A 15,676-nucleotide genomic window follows, 5' to 3' on the forward strand; every position below is an offset into this window, starting at 1 on the left:
TATGACTAACTGACTATACATTAATTATTTTTAAAAACATTTTTATTGAGGTATATTATTACATAGTAAGCTACACATTGTTAAAAAGACATCAAATTATGCCCCTTAACATATGAATACAGCCTTGAAACCATCACCACAATTAAGATAAGGAACACATATCACCCCCTGCCCCCAATTTCCTAGTATCCCTTTTTTACCCTCCTATTCCACTCCGCCCTATGCGCCCTCCATTCCCAGGCAATCACTAATCTGCTTTCTGTCATTACAAATTAATTTGCAGTTTTTTACATTTTATACAAATGGAATCAGACAGTATGTACTCTTTTTTGTGTGTCTGTCTTTTCTCAATACAGTTGTTTTGAGATTGTCCATGTTGTAGCAGGTATTAGTAGTTTATTCCTTTTTATTGCTGAATAATATTTCACTGTTTGGATATAGCAGAGTTTATCTTTAAGCGTCTGATGGACATTTGGATAGTTTCCACTTTTTATCTACACAATAAAACTGTTGTGAATATTTAAGTACAAGTCTTTGTATGGACATATGCTTTTATTTCTCTTGGGTAAAAATCTAGGAGTGGAAAGGCTAGATTGTAGGGTAGGTGAAAGTTTAATTTTTTAGGAAATTGCTGAACTGTTTTGAAAGTTGTTATACTATTTTATATTTACACCAGCAGTGTATGAGGGTTTCCAGTTGCTGTACATCCTCATGAATACTTGGTATTGGTTAGTCTTTTAGCCGCTATTCAGTATGGGTGTGTAGTGATATCTCAGTAATTTTTAAAAAATATCTGTTTTTATTGATTTTAAAGAGAGAGGAAGGGAGAGGGATAGAGAGATAGAAGCATTAGTGAGAGAGAGACATCACATTGATCAACTGCCTTCTGCAGGTCACTTACTGGGGATTGAGCCCACAACCCAGGCAGGTGCCCTGACCAGGAATTGAACTGGGCACCTCTTGGATCATGGGTTGATGCTCAACCACTGAGCCATGCTGGTTGGGCTCATAGTAATTTTAAGTTGTGTTTCTGTGATGCAAGTCCTTTGTCAGGTACAGTTTGAAAATATTTTCTTCCCAGTCTGTGGCTTACCTTTTCATTTTCATAATGGGTATCTTTTGAAGAAGAAGGAGTTTTCATTTTGATGAAGTAGTTTATTGATTATTTTACTTTAAAATTTGTGCCTTTTGTTTGTGCTCTAATTAAGAAATCTTGCCTAACCCACGGTTGATAAGATTTTCTCCTATGTTTTCTTTTAGAGATTTTATAATTTTAGCTCTTACATTTTAGATCTTTGATCCATTTTGAGTTCATCTTTATGTATTGCATGAGGAAAGGATTCAGTTCATTTTTTAATATATAGCCTTCCAAGTGTTCCAGCACTGTTTCTTGAAAAGATTAGTCTTTCTTTGTTGAATTGCCGTAGAACCTTGTCAAAAATCACACAATATAGGTGTAGCTGTATTTCTGAACTCTTTCTTTTTCTGTTTCAATGGATCTATATACATGTCTATGTGCCTCAAATACAATAAATAGCCTTTTAATAAGACTTGGAATCAGGTAGTTTAAATCCTCCAACTTTGTTCTTTTCAAAGTTGTTTGGCTATTTTAGGTTAGTTACATATACATTTTAGAATCAGTTTGTCCATATCTCCAAAAATCCTCCTGAGATTTTGATTGGGATTGCATTGTATCTGTAGATCCCAGTAGGAGAATTGATAGGCTACCAAAATTGAGTTCAAGTAATTCATTCTTTCATCATTAAGTATGTTAGCTGTAGGTTTTTGTAGATCTCTTTTATCAGGTTGAGGAAATTTCCCTGTATTCCTAGTTTGATGAGAGTTTTGTTTTTTTAAATCATGAATGGGCATTAATTTTTATGACATGCTTTTTCTGCCTCTGTCGAGGTACATTCTCATTCTTGGAGATTCTGTCCTTATTTAACTTTCGCTGCCTTTGCAGTACTTTTGGGGTTGTTTTCCACAGTTGTCATTTGTTTTGGAATCGAAGCGATAGTGTTCGTAGTGGGGTTCAAAGACATTGCTTTAGCATTTGTCAACCAACTCTTGAGGGACAGTAATCTTCAAACTTTTGATGCCTAGATTCTTAGTTGGCTGAGACATCTATATACTTATTTAGGCATCTATTTAATAAATATTGAACACCATATTAGTCTAAGTAAATGCTAGTTGTGGTAACAACTCGTAAATCTCAGTGGCTTAACATAATGCTAATTTTTGCTGATGTCACAGCCCCCTGTCTGTTAGATGTCTCCTTTGTTCAGTTTTCCTTGGTGCAAATTCTTTTGCAGTCTCTACTTGGCTCCCTCCATTTTCTGGCTGCACTGACTCTGAAGTCTTTATTTCCTGCCTTGTGTGTTGGAAGAGAAGGTAGAGCACAGCACAGGATATTTCTAAGGCCAGACCTGGAAGTAGTATATATCACTTATGCCCTCGTTCCTTTGGCCAGAACTTAAATCATATGGCCAGCCTAACTAATGAGGAGCTGGGAAATCCTCAGGTGTCCCCAGGTGTGGAGAGCACTGTTAAATTCTGTCACACACACCTATGATGTGTCAGGCACAGTGCTAGGTGATATAACACTAAGCAAAACAGACTTGGTTCCTGCTCTGGAGGAGGTGTCTTTCAGAATGGTTGAGGGAGGGGGCTGTCATGGCATCTTTGGGTATTTGGCAAAAGAAGATTGCTTAGTGTCTTCCATTTGCCGTTGGCTGGATAATTTCTCTTGCTTGACAAAATTAAGGCAGTCATTTTCATAAGAAAACAGCAAACCCCGCTGAATGCATTAACATGCATCGTAGTATAATTGAAGCATTAAAAAAAGGTACCGAAGTTCTTTTCAACCTTGTCACGCTATTTTAAATAGATCTATGTAAAATAAACATGGTAGAGATGATAAAGCAGAGACCAGATCTCCTTGGCAGATATGTTTTGTATGGTTTGCATGATGCTTTTTTGTTTGTTTCTTTTTAATCTTTACCCAAGGTTATGTTTTTATTGATTCGAGAGAGAGAGGAAGGGGGAGAGAGAGAAAGAAACAGCAATCTGGGAGAGAAACATCAGTCGGTTGCCTCCCATGCTCGCCTCGACTGGATCTCGAGCCTGCAGCCTGGGTGTGTCCCCTCACCGGGAGTCTAACCTGCAGCCTTCTGCTGAGTGGGACAGCGCTCCAGCTGACTGAGCTGCCGGCCAGAGGTGGCTCGCATGATGTTTTAAGATTCTTTCGAATCATTTACTAACATTTAAACACTAAACAATTTTACCTTAAAACTCCATATTTTCAATTTTTATTTTTAAAAATAAAAACACTAAATCTGACTTCTCTTTTGGCCATAGCTGCCTGGAACTAAGTTCTGGTTGTCTTCTGTGGATGGTGCTATGTCTTCCAGTTGCCTCAAGCCCATCAGGTTGCTTTACTTTACCTTATCCATTGTGGACATTTGAATTTATGACCTTTTTTTAAAGTAATTTACTAACTTTTGAATCATTTTGAAATGCATTCAGTTGTCAAACCAACACTGAGGGGAAAAAATGTGTAGGCACTTCAGAACAAATGTATCATACATACGGGAGGAATTACTATACTAATATATGTTCTCTGGCTAGTTCAAAGTTTCATACTTGTAGGAAAAAAGCTTATTATTATTCCTTAACAATAATATACCACATACCCTTTAGATGTCAGCGCTTTTGTTCTATTGATTTTTTAAAAAATTTTATTTATTTTATTTTACTTTTACTTCTTTTGGTTTCTTGGTTCATTTCTAACATTACTTTCGTCATAAGACCTAGTAAATGTGTTTCACACTTTCCAAATTACTTTCATATAGATTGCATGTGGTTCTTACAGTAACCATATGTGCCAGGGCAAGGCAGGCGTTAAAAAAAAAAAGAAGAGTAGAGTGGAGCTTTTTCAGAAAAATTTAATTTGGACCTGGATTAGGGGCTTCCTGAGAGATTCCTCTAAAAGAGGATAGCTGCTGAAGAACTTCTGGGGTTAATTCTGTTTGTTCAGCTTTTAAATATGTCTCAATTATTATGACATGCTAACCGTTTCAGTTACTAAAAGAGCCGAACATTTCTGGTTACCCAGACTCAACTGAATTTAGGAGAAAACATTCACCTTCAATAATATCTTCTTTTTGAAATGTTTACAGAAAAGGAAACAGAGGTTAGTAACAAAGCTGCTGTTACCTGGGGAAGTCAAACTCTTGTCTGGTGTTCTTTTCATTGCGCCAGCAGCCCCATGTCCAAGGGTTGTGGTGGCTTCTCATTGGAACATTCTTTTCTTTTTTTATATATATTTCTTTATTGATTTCAGAGAGAGGAAAGGAGAGGGAGAGAGAGAAATAGAAACATCAATGATGAGAGAGTCATTGATCGAGCCCACAACCCGGGCATGTGCCCTGACCGGCAATCGAACGCGGATCGCCTGGATCCTAGGTCGACGCTCAGTCGCTGAGCCACGCCCGGCCAGGCCCCATTGGAACATTCTTAAGCAAGCCTTGGCAGGCTTTCTAGTTGCATCTTTCTACTGTGTAAATAGAAGTATTAGAAGAAATGTAATTTTTTAATACTGCCTAACCATTTTCTGCTTGGTTATGTGCCCTGAGACCCTCAATGAGTGCCAGCAAACAAATTAGATCCACAGTGTATTTGATATGCATATCTTTTCCCCAAACAAAATTTGAATTCCACAGACACAAATTGAGTCATTTTCCAAATGTTTGTATATGAATGGAAGGTTTTGTCCTATCCTTCTGTAACCAATACCATAGAACTTTTGAAGGTCCATGATGCATTTGTTGTACAATGTTAATCCAAAACAAAACTTTATTCTGACTAAACTTGTAGCTATGGAGAGGTACCAAACTCATTTCCATTGATCAGTACAACATGTTTGTACCAACCAGATCTAAAAACTGCATAAAGGAGTGCCATGCTGTAAAGACCGTATTATAGTTGTAAACACAAGTGCAGCTGTTACAAATCTAGCAAAACCTCAGATTAAACAATTTAAAATTTACTGAAGATGACATTCCAGACCCATTTTTCATAATATAAACACTCTGGGCCATGCCTTTGAAATGAGTGGGACTGTCATTAATATTAATGCCACTGAATTCAAGGCTGGGAAGTCATTTCTTTTTGAGCTTTATTTTCGCTCCTAATTTTGGAATAAAATATGCTTTTAAAAAGCCTGAAGTATGGCATGTTTATTCATAGCCTGAAAAAAATGTGATCCTGTTGCTTTTGAATTGTAGGAATGCAAAAATACGCTGTATTTTATCCTTTATGATCTTTTAAGTTAAATGAATTTGTTAGTTACTTTGGCAAAAATGAGCTATTAATGGAATCTAATTGCATTGGTCAATTAAAAAAATAAAAAGACACTAAACTAGTTGATATTTTAGGGTTGTATTAGTTTGACATTTTAGCTTCATTTAAGGAAATAATCTTATTTTCAATGGTTTTGAGCATGTTTCTTTATGGTCCTATCTTTCAGCTAGCCCAGGATGGGCCAGCCTTCAATGTCTGCACCTCTCATTTGTTTTGCTTCTCATTTCCTATTCAGTGGGATGACTGGTGAGGCATCAGTTTGGTCTAGAGCTACTCTAGAAAATGTTGTGCTCTGATTTCCTATAGAACCTTGTATGATTTTTACCAAATTTAAGAGTACAAAGGGTCCACTAGAAGCTCTTTGAATGGACTGAACTAGGCAAGATGATTTTGGGGTGGGGGCAGGGAGGTGATTTTGTTTTTGTTTGCTTGTACATTTTAAAATTTCTTTTGACTTTACTGATTTGCTTCACTGGACTTTTGGAGAAGCCTCTAAATTGGGTAATAGAGCAGTTAAATGATCCTTGATTAAAAAGAGCAACATTTATCAAAAGAAGTTGGTTGAATCTCATTTACATTTGTTCTTTTATTTTTATTAAATGTTTCTCTGATCAGGAGAGTTGAAGCCAACTATTGCCAAGTACCATGTTGTAACCTGAAGTTGGTAATTGTGTAAGCACATAGCTGATAAGGTAATCTCTTATTCAGAAGAACTTTGGCTATTTCTTTTTTTTAAATTTTTATTTATTGATTTTTTTTAGGGGGAGAGAGACAGACAGACATCTATTTGTTGTTCCACCTATTTATGCATTATTGGTTGATGCTTGTATGTGCCCTGACCCGGGATCCAACCCCCAACTTTGGCATATTAGGATGACACTCTAACCAACTGAGTTACCCTACCAGGGCTAGAACTTCAGGTATTTCTATTAGCATAGGACAGTGATTTTCAACCGGTATGCCACAAGACTGTCAAAACATGCAATACCTGACTATTTAGTCAGGGGCACAGACCTCTTTTCCCTTAGATTGTCAAATAAAAAAAATGACAACAGCCAGCACAACAACGCACTGTCTTAAATCATAAATATATAGGTCATATAATAAAGTGCATCTTATCGGTCATGTCGCATAATATGGTTGTGTTTGACTGGTTAATCTGTGGTACCAGAAATCCTTATATACAAGTACAGGCACCTAACTTTCTAAAAAGTCACCTTGGAGCAAAAGGTGTAGGTAATTTGTCTGTGTGTGTGTGTGTGTGTGTGTGTGTGTGTGTGTGTGTGTGTAAATCAGTCAAAATTATACCTATTTTTGCCTGGCCGGGCGTGGTTCAGCAGTTGAGCATCGACCTAGGATCCAGGAGATTGCGGTTTGATTCCTGGTCAGGGCACATGCCTGGGTTACGGGCTTGATTGCCAGTTGGGGGCGTGCAGAAGGCAGCCGATCAATGACTCTCTCATCATTAATGTTCCTGTCTCTCTCTCCCCATCCCTTCCTCTCTCTGAAGTCATTAAAGATATATATATATTTTTAAAAATTATACCTATTATTTTTGTCTGGCCAAAAACACACTTTTCGGTGTGCTGCAGAACTTTAGTCATTAGTTTATGTGTGCCACGAGGTGAACAAGGTTGGAAATCGCTGTCATAGAAGGTGGGTATACCACAATGACTCTGGCTGTTGCTTTTGCCTCTCCTTCATTCTTTTCTCTTTTTTAAAAATTAGAGTTCCTGGAGGTTTAAGTCTTTTCAAATGTGCATAAAATTTAAATTTTGAGAAGGAAATCTGGGCAGGTATAAATAGCCCCTTCCTTTCCTGTTTCAAAACTTTTTACAACCATCCTAGGTTTTTCCCTCTTTATCATCCACTCTCCTTGTCTCTGATACTCTCCTTATTCCCTGATATTGTGTCTTGTTTACTACCTCTTTCTTTGCTCACTGCCTGGTTTGGGTGGTGCACATTCTCTAGTATCTTTTTAAAATGGTGTGTGGGATATAAATTGTTTTTGGGTCACATTTGATTGGTAGTTTGTCTGGATATAGAATTCCAGGTTGGAAAAAGCATTGTTCCATTCCTTTTGACCTTCCAGTGTTTTTACAATTTTATGATGTGCTATGGTGTGGATCTCTTTTCACCCACTGTGTTGGGCACTTGGTTAGCCCTTCCAATATAGAAACTCTTGTCTTTTAGTTCTAAGGAAATTTTTGGGATTATACCCTTCCCTCCATTTTCTTTGGAGTGTCTTTATTTGGAATTTGCCCTCCAAGACTGATCCTCTGATTTTCTTTTCTTTTTCCTATTTTCCATCACATTGTCTTTTTACTTAAGATATCTATATCTATATCTATATATCTATATCTATATCTATATATCTATATCTATCTATCTATCATCTATCTATATATTTTTGTTAATCCTCACCTGAGAACATTTTTTTCATTGATTTTTAGAGAAAGTGGAAAGGAGGGAGGGAGCGGGGAGAGGGAGGGGAGAGCGAGCGAGAGAGAAACATTGATGTGAGAGACACACATTGATTAGTTGCTTCCTGCATGCACCCAGACTGGTCAGGGATCAAATCTTCAAACCAGGGACATGCCCTTGACTGGGAATTGAGCCCGAGATCCTTTGGTGCCCAGGCTGATAGCCCAACCACTGAGCCACACCAGCCAGGGCACTTTTGAGATTTTTTTAAAAAAATTTATCTTTATTGTTGAAAGTATTACAGGTGTCCCACTTTTTCCCCTCAATTGACCCCCTCCACCTTGCTCCCACCCCCTCCCCAGGCCTTCACCCCGTTATTGACTGTGTCCATGGGTTATGCATATATGCCTGTAACTTTTTTCGTTAATCTCTTCCCACCGTCCACTCCCCTTCCCTCTTTCCTCTGAAATATGATCATCTGTTGCATGTGTTAGTGTCTCTGGATCTATTTAGTTCATCAGATTCTTTTGTTCATTAGCAGCTTCTTAAAGAAGACCCTTCGACATTTCCTGTAGTGCTGGTCTGGTGGTGATGAACTCCTTTAGCTTTCTCTTATCTGTGAAACTCTTTATGTGACCTTCAATTCTAAATGATAGCTTTGCTGGGTAGAGCAATCTTGGTTGTAGTTCCATGTTTTTCATCACTTTGAATATTTATTGCCACTCCCTTCTGGCCTGCAAAGTTTCTGTTGAGAAATCAGCTGAGAGTAGAATGGGTACTCCCTTGTAGGTAACTAATTGCTTTTCTCTTGCTGCTTTTAAGATTCTCTCTTTGTCTTTAATCTTTGGAATTTTAATTATGATGGGTCTTGCTGTGGGCCTCTTTGGGTTTCTCTTGCTTGGGACCCTCTGTGCTTCCTGGACTTGTAAGTCTACTTCTTTCCCCAGGTAGGGAAGTTTTCTGTCATTATTTTTTCAAATAGGTTTTCAATTTCTTGCTCTCTTTCTTCCCCTTTTGGCACCCCAATAATAATACAAATGTTGGGCTGCTTCAAGTTGTGCCAGAGGCTCCTTATACTATCTTCATATTTCTGGAGTCCTTTTTCTTTTTGCTCTTCTGGTTGGGTGTTTTTTGTTTCCTCATGTTCCAAATTGCTGATTTGATTCTCAGCATCCTCTACTCTACTGTGGATTCCCTGTAAATTATTCTTCATTTCAGTTCGTGTAGCCTTCATTTCAAATAGGTACTTTATTATGTCATTGATTTTCTCAGTTGTTGTAGTAATAGTCTTACTAATATGCTTGAGCATACTTACAAACTTCTGAACTCCGTATCTGTTAGCTTGCTTGGATCTATTTCATTTAGTTCCTCTTCTAGAGATTTCTTCTGCTGTTTCCTTTGTGACATGTTTCTTTGCCTCCACATTTTGGCGGCTTCCAGGTGTTTGTTTCTATATATTAGTTAGAGCTGCTATGTCTCCTGTAATTTGTAGAGTGACTTTGTGTAGTAGGTGTCCTGTAGGGTCCAGTGGCTCAACCTCCCTAGTCACTTGAGCTGGGCCTTCTAGGTGCTCCCCGGTCTGGGCTGTGTGCTCTGACCTGTTGTAGTTGAGCCTTGGTTGCTGTTGGCATCACTCGGAGGAATTGATCCCCAGGCCAATTGGCTTTGAGGATCAGCTTCAACTACAGCCAAAGAGCTGCTGTGCTAGAGACACCCCTATGGAGCAGGATTTACTTCAGTGGAGCTTTGGTGTTCACCAAGTGCGCCCCTTGAGTGTGTCACTTGTGGATGTGGTAGGGCTGTAATCCAGTGTGGTCGAGTCTGACCACCAGCTGCACTGTCTGTGGGGCCTCCCAGGAGGTGCAAAGTCAGCCTGTGCCAGGCCTTGCCCAGGGCCACCCAGCATGAGCTACACAGCAAACCGTAGTTGGCTGCTACTTGTGCTGGGCTTGGAGGTGTCCAGGAGAGGCCAATTTATGGACCAGTGTAGGCTGCCACTACTCCCAGGCCTGGCACCACTTATCAAGCCGTATGGGGCATGCTGCTGCTTGAGCGATTTTAGGGAAGTCCTAAGCATAAGGCTCAAGAGGCCACTTGCACAGAAAAGCTACTGGAATTGGCTTGGATGAGCTGCAGGTGGGGAGGGGCGGGGCCTCCAGGAATCACGGGGCGGGGCCAAAGGTGTGAGTCAGGTGCTGGAGATTCAAATATGGCGCCTGTCTGCGGGCTGTGTCCGGGGAGGACTCACCTAAGAGCCATGGCCTCTGCCAGCTCTTCTGTCTGTGAGAAAGCCGCCCCTCCAGCTCTCGCCTGATTTCAGGCAGGTTAGTTCCCCCCCCCCTGAGTGTTCCAGGTCCTTTCAGGCTGCTGCCCTGCGCTGGGCTCAGAGGGAGCCTCCGAGTGAGTCCGTGCTTGGGCCCTTTGAGAGGAAAGCCTGGGGTTCCCACAGCCTCTGCGAACCTCAGCGACAGTCCCGCTGGTTTTCACAGCCCTAAGTTGTGGGGACTTCTCTTCCTGGCCCTGGAGCCCTGGGCTGGAGGCCTGATGTAGGGCTGGGACTCCTTGCCCCTCCGGGAAACCTCCGCCGCCGAGATGCCCTCCCGGGTTTAACCCATGCCACAGGGTGTGGGCCTGTGGCAGTGTCTCTGCGATTCAGCCCCGATCCGCGCAGGTCTCCACCCCTCGTACCGGTCTCAGTGCTTCTTCAGTTCCCTGGTTGTGGGGCTCTGTGCAGCCAGATTTCAGGAGGCTCTGAGTGATGGTGGTTCTCTATTTTAGTTGTAATTTTGATGTGGTTGCGGGAGGCTGCGGGTGCAGCTGTTACTGACGCTGCCATCTTGTTTCCTCTCCCACTTTTGAGATATTTTTCAACTTTAAATTCTTTCTTTTCTGTTGAAAATTTCTGCTATTATAGTTTTAATTTCCAAGACTATTCTTTGAATTTCTTTTGTTAATATTCTTTTTTGTCATGGATATAGTATTTTCTCTCTGCTGTAAAGATATTAATGTTACAGCTTTTTAAGAAATGTCACGTGAATTCTGTGTTGCTTTTATCTGTATATTTTGTGTATGTTAGAGGTTTTTCTCAGATGTCTGGTGATCAGTCCTTGGTTGTCTCCTTATATTTACAACAAAGAACTCAAAAGCTGACCAAAGCTCACATACACGGGAGACACTTAACTGATTTTTAAATTCCCATTAAAAAGATTTGGTTGGCTGAATGTGGGGAACCCTCTCATGTCAGTACCTTTAGATCTTTACTCTTTGGCTTATCAGAGTTGCTTGTCATCTATAAGTCAGACTGTCGTTGTTCTAGGGCCTGAGTAGGTTTGAAAACTCTGGGGGTAGAGGTGTTTCAGCATTCAGTATTCTAGTTTACACATTTTTATCTAACCCCTGACCACTCCCCCAACCCCCTCATTTGTGGAACTGTATCTCTACTCTCAATTGTGTGTGTTGATTCCTGGTCCAAATAAGACCCTCTGTTTTATTATTTCCAGAGAATAAACCACTTCTGTTTGGTCAGGTTGGGGGCTGGGCTGCCAGGATTTGGAATGGAGCTTTGGGGATCTAACTGCCTCTTACATAGACTTTATTTAAACCAATTGACCTAATTTTAGGTCCTCCTTCATCCCTATTTCCAGATGTCCTAATTTCCTGATCTTGGTTGGGGGTCCAGTGATGTAAGATGGGATGGAAAATGGGCTGGTTTTCGCTTTTCCATTGTCCTTCTGAGATTCAGTTTTCTCCAGACTATTAACTCAGTTACCGCTTGTCTGTCTCCTTTCCAGCTTGTGAAATTCTATTGCTGTTTTCTCCTTTTCTATTCTCATCCTCTAAGTTTACACCTTACAAGAAAATTAAATTCATTTTATCATCATTTTAGTGAGGTTTTAGGAAGGAGTGAAAGCATGTGTTCATTTTTCCATCTTTATGTGGACATTTTTGAAATACCCACCCCTTTTTTTCTTCTAATTCTATAGTTTAAACTTTTCATCCCTCTATATTTTCGCCCTAAAATGGGTAGCTGGCTATTTCAAACCATTTTTTGAAAAATGGTTTGATTCTTACATAACTAATAAAGTGAGATTACCAATAGTGACATTTCTAAATGCAGCCATGTCTTACCAGCATGCTACTCCATTCTGTTTGCTGCAGGTCTGATAGATGATTAATGATATTAATATATTGAATGAACATTAAATGGCTGCTCAGTGCATAGTACTGCAGCAAGCTCTACTACAGTAGTGAACTACCAAGTAGGAACAGTTTAGGCTGGAATACCAAAAAGGCATGTTAGGGAAAGGATTCAAATAGTCTTCTATAACTTTGGATTGCTATGATATAGTAATCAGAGTCAGTTCAATTGTAAAGCAAATATATCTAGATGATCTTTTGAACAAAAATCTCAAAAAGAACATCACTCTAGCCCTGGCCAGTGTGGCTTAGTTGGTTAGAGAATCATCCGATGCACTTAAGTGTTGCATGTTCCATTCCTGGTCAGGTACAAACTTAGATTACAGGTTTGATCCCTCTCTCCCTCTCCCTCTCTCTCCCTTCCTCTGAAAAAGAAGATCAATCTAAGTGTTGATTGGTAAGGTCCATAGATGTACTTGTTCTGTAGGTGGTTGGAGGTAAGATTCTAGGGCTTAGGACAGGTGACTGGACTAAGTTAAAGATTTAGTAGCCACAGGTAGAAGCTAAAGTTATGGAAGTGAATAGAATGGTCCATGGAAAGTGAGATGATAGGAAGTATTTAAGGGTATTTAGAAGAAGAAACTTCTAGGCAGATTAGAGTGCTCTGTAGCTTCTGTCCTTGCAGAAAGTTTAGATAAAATGAAGCTAAGCATGGAAACATTATTTTTACTGAAAGATTTAGGAAACATTTTTTATATTAAAAACATGCTCTCTATCTCTTGGAGAATATTCACCCCAGTTATAGAATCTTTGACATATAGGGAGAGATTTGATGGTTATCTTAGCCTGAGTGATTGTGATAATGTGGACAGTGGACTGGCTAAGGCCAGGACTGGGAGAATTATGGGTTGGAATGGAACCTGGGAAGATTAAAATATAGGAATACAGGGTTCTTTTACTAGGGATGATGTGAATTTAAAAAGTGTATTGATTGATATTTTGGGGTCCTCAAGACCACCCTTGGGTTTGATAATTCTCTAAGAAGACTCACAGAGTTCAGCATATAGTTGTCCTCATGATTATGATTTATTACAGAGAAAGGCTACAATGCAAAATCAGCAAAGGGAAAAGGTTCATGGGATGAAGTCTGGTGGAAACCAGGCACAAGCTTAAGAGTCCTTTCTCTGTGGAGTTACACAGGACACACTCAGTTTCTCTAGCAGAATCTTGACAACATGTGTGAAGTGTCATCTATCAAGGAAGCTTATTAGAGATTCAGTGCCCAAGAATTTTATTGGGGGCTGGTCACGTAGTCATTTTCTGCTTAGAAGGTACCAGAATTCCAGACCCTCAGAAGGAAAGCAGATGTTCAGCATAAATCACATTGTTTGCACAAACAGTTTAGGCACAGTAAGTCCTTGTTAGCAGTTAGGGAGGTGGAATTCTCCTAGTATCCAAGTTCCCAGATCTAGTCAAGGGCCAACCTTACAAGCTGTCCTTCCTAAGGAGAGCAGTGTCAGGCTTGCTGTGTTAACTCTTTTCTGCACTATAATTTTAGGAGGTAAGAAGTCATTTTGAGGGCCAAAGCTAAGTTTAATCTTGGTAAATTTCAGGGGCGTCTGAAGGCAGGGTTAACGCCTCACTCAGGTGTAAACTGGTGGTGTGTTAAGACTAGGCAGAAAATTTAGCTTCCAGAAGTTTATAAATTAAGGGCGAGAAGTGTAGTCCATGGAACACTGGAACTCATGATAAGAAATCTAGACATGGGAGGGAGAGTGGAGAGTTGTGCTATGGACTGAATTTTGTGTCACCGCCTCCCTCCCATAAATTCATATGTTGAAGCCTAATGTATTTGGAGATAGAGCCTTTAGAGAGGTAATTAAGCTTAAATGAGATCGTAAGGGTGGGAGTCCTAACTGGATATGGATGGTGGCCTTATAAGAAGAGGAAGAGAGCCCTAGCTGGTTTGGCTCAGTGGTTGGAGCATTGGGCCATGGACTGAAGGGTCCTGGGTTCGATTCTGGCCAACGGCAAACACCTCGGTTGCAGGCTTGATCTCCAGCCCTGGTCAGGGTGTGTGTGGGAGGTAACCAGTCTATGTGTCTCTCACATCAATGTTTCTCTCTCTCTCTCCTTTCCACTCTCTGAAAAGCAATGGAAAAAAAATCTGCTGGTGAGAATTAAAAAAAAAAAAAAAAAGAGGAAGAGAGATCTTTTTCTCTGTGCATGTGTACAAAGAAGAGGTGCTGTGAGCACACAGAGAGATGATGACCACAAGCCAGGCAAAGGATCCTCACCAGGAACCAATAGTCCAGAAACTTGATCTTGGGCTTTCCAGGTTATAAAACTGTGAGAAAATAAATGTGTGTTGTATAAGCCACCCAGTGTATGTTTTTTTGTTATGGCAGCCTGAGCAGACCAGACTAGGACCTCAACTTTTTCAAGGTGAACTTTATAAGGAATAAGAGAGTATTAATACAGTGCTGGATTTATAGTTGTTTTGTTTTTCGGTGTTTTTTTTTGTTTGTTTTTTTTTAATTTAGCACAATCCATTAACCCAAGGTTCTAGATCTGTGCCATCCAATATCATACTCAATACCATATTTAACTATGTAAATTTAAATAAAATAAATTCAGTCAGTTGTACTAGCCACATTTCATGTGTTCAGTAGCCACCTGTGGCTAGTGGCTATGATACTGGACAACATATATATAGATAGAATATTGACATCATTGCAGGGAGTCTTACACTTTTATAGATAGTTGACTTACACCTCTCACTATTTTTTTTTCTCTTTCATTGGTTCTGAACTTTTCCAGGCTTAAGGCATGAGTACTAAAATTTTTGATGGACATCCTTAAAGGTTTTAAAATAGTAACAGTAAAAAAATGAATAACAGTTAAATTACAGTTGAAACTCTGCTGAAGTGTAAAATGTCCGAGGTTATCACGCTCTTCATTTGGTTATGCATGCTTCTACACTGTGTGCCTTTAGAAAAGATGGTTTCTACCACTACTGGGCTTTCTTATATGTTCACAGGACAGAGGGCTTGAATACCACAGGTTTGTTCTCTGACACCTGCTTCCCAACTGCCAGCTGTTTTCTCTGCTGTTTCCTGGAGGTGGTAAATACAGACGCTTTTGAAGGAAGCATCAGGAATTGGGCTGCTCTGCTGAGCATGGATGGGTCTGAATCACAGGCCAAGGGGAGGTCAGTGTAAATGGCAAACAATCTGGCATTATCTGGAAAAGATTGTCTCCTGAGATAAGAAAAAGAATCATATTGGTCAGAAAGGTCCTTGATAACCCAGCCACCAATCTGTGTCATCATATATGGGCACTGTTCTCGAGAATCCTCAGAGCAACCCTGTGAGGTATTCCACTCCCGAAGCCGAGTAAAGGCTGTATTCAGAAATTTCATATAATTTGCTCTGGGTCGCTGAACCACTGAATAGAGATGCTGGATTCAAACCTTTCCATTGGTGTTCACAGATTGTGTTTTTTTCCACCCTAATGCAGCTGGGCTTGGCCCCTTCACCCCACTGGGTGAGAGCAGCTCTGTCAAAGCTATGTTCTGTGTGAAAGGGGTTCTTTGTAAGTTCCATACACATTTAATTCAGGGTAAAGACTGAATGACCTGGAAGGGAACATTTTTTCTTTTATTTTAAAGGGTCGTTATTTTAATTTTGATTTTATTGAAAACATAGAAAAAAATTTTAAAAAAGGAAAAATTCACAATACCAGCATTTATTTT

At 39.9% G+C, this 15,676-nt stretch overlaps 1 protein-coding gene across 5 annotated transcripts in view; it reads left to right on the top strand.

Moving 5' to 3' along the window:
- The window catches only part of FANCC (FA complementation group C), a 222,828-nt gene that overhangs the window by 11,098 nt on the left and 196,054 nt on the right, over nucleotides 1-15,676 (top strand). The window contains exon 1 of one of the 5 annotated variants that reach the window (XM_016206651.2): nucleotides 14,462-15,133. The exons of the other annotated variants lie outside the window; for them this stretch is intronic. The gene's annotated coding sequence lies outside the window, so the exon portion shown is untranslated. Of the gene's footprint in view, nucleotides 1-14,461; nucleotides 15,134-15,676 lie in introns of those variants that run through there. 5 annotated transcript variants of the gene reach the window in all.

The sequence above is a fragment of the Miniopterus natalensis genome, chromosome 12, assembly GCF_054644295.1.
Source record: "Miniopterus natalensis isolate mMinNat1 chromosome 12, mMinNat1.hap1, whole genome shotgun sequence".
Classification (NCBI taxonomy): domain Eukaryota; kingdom Metazoa; phylum Chordata; class Mammalia; order Chiroptera; family Miniopteridae; genus Miniopterus; species Miniopterus natalensis.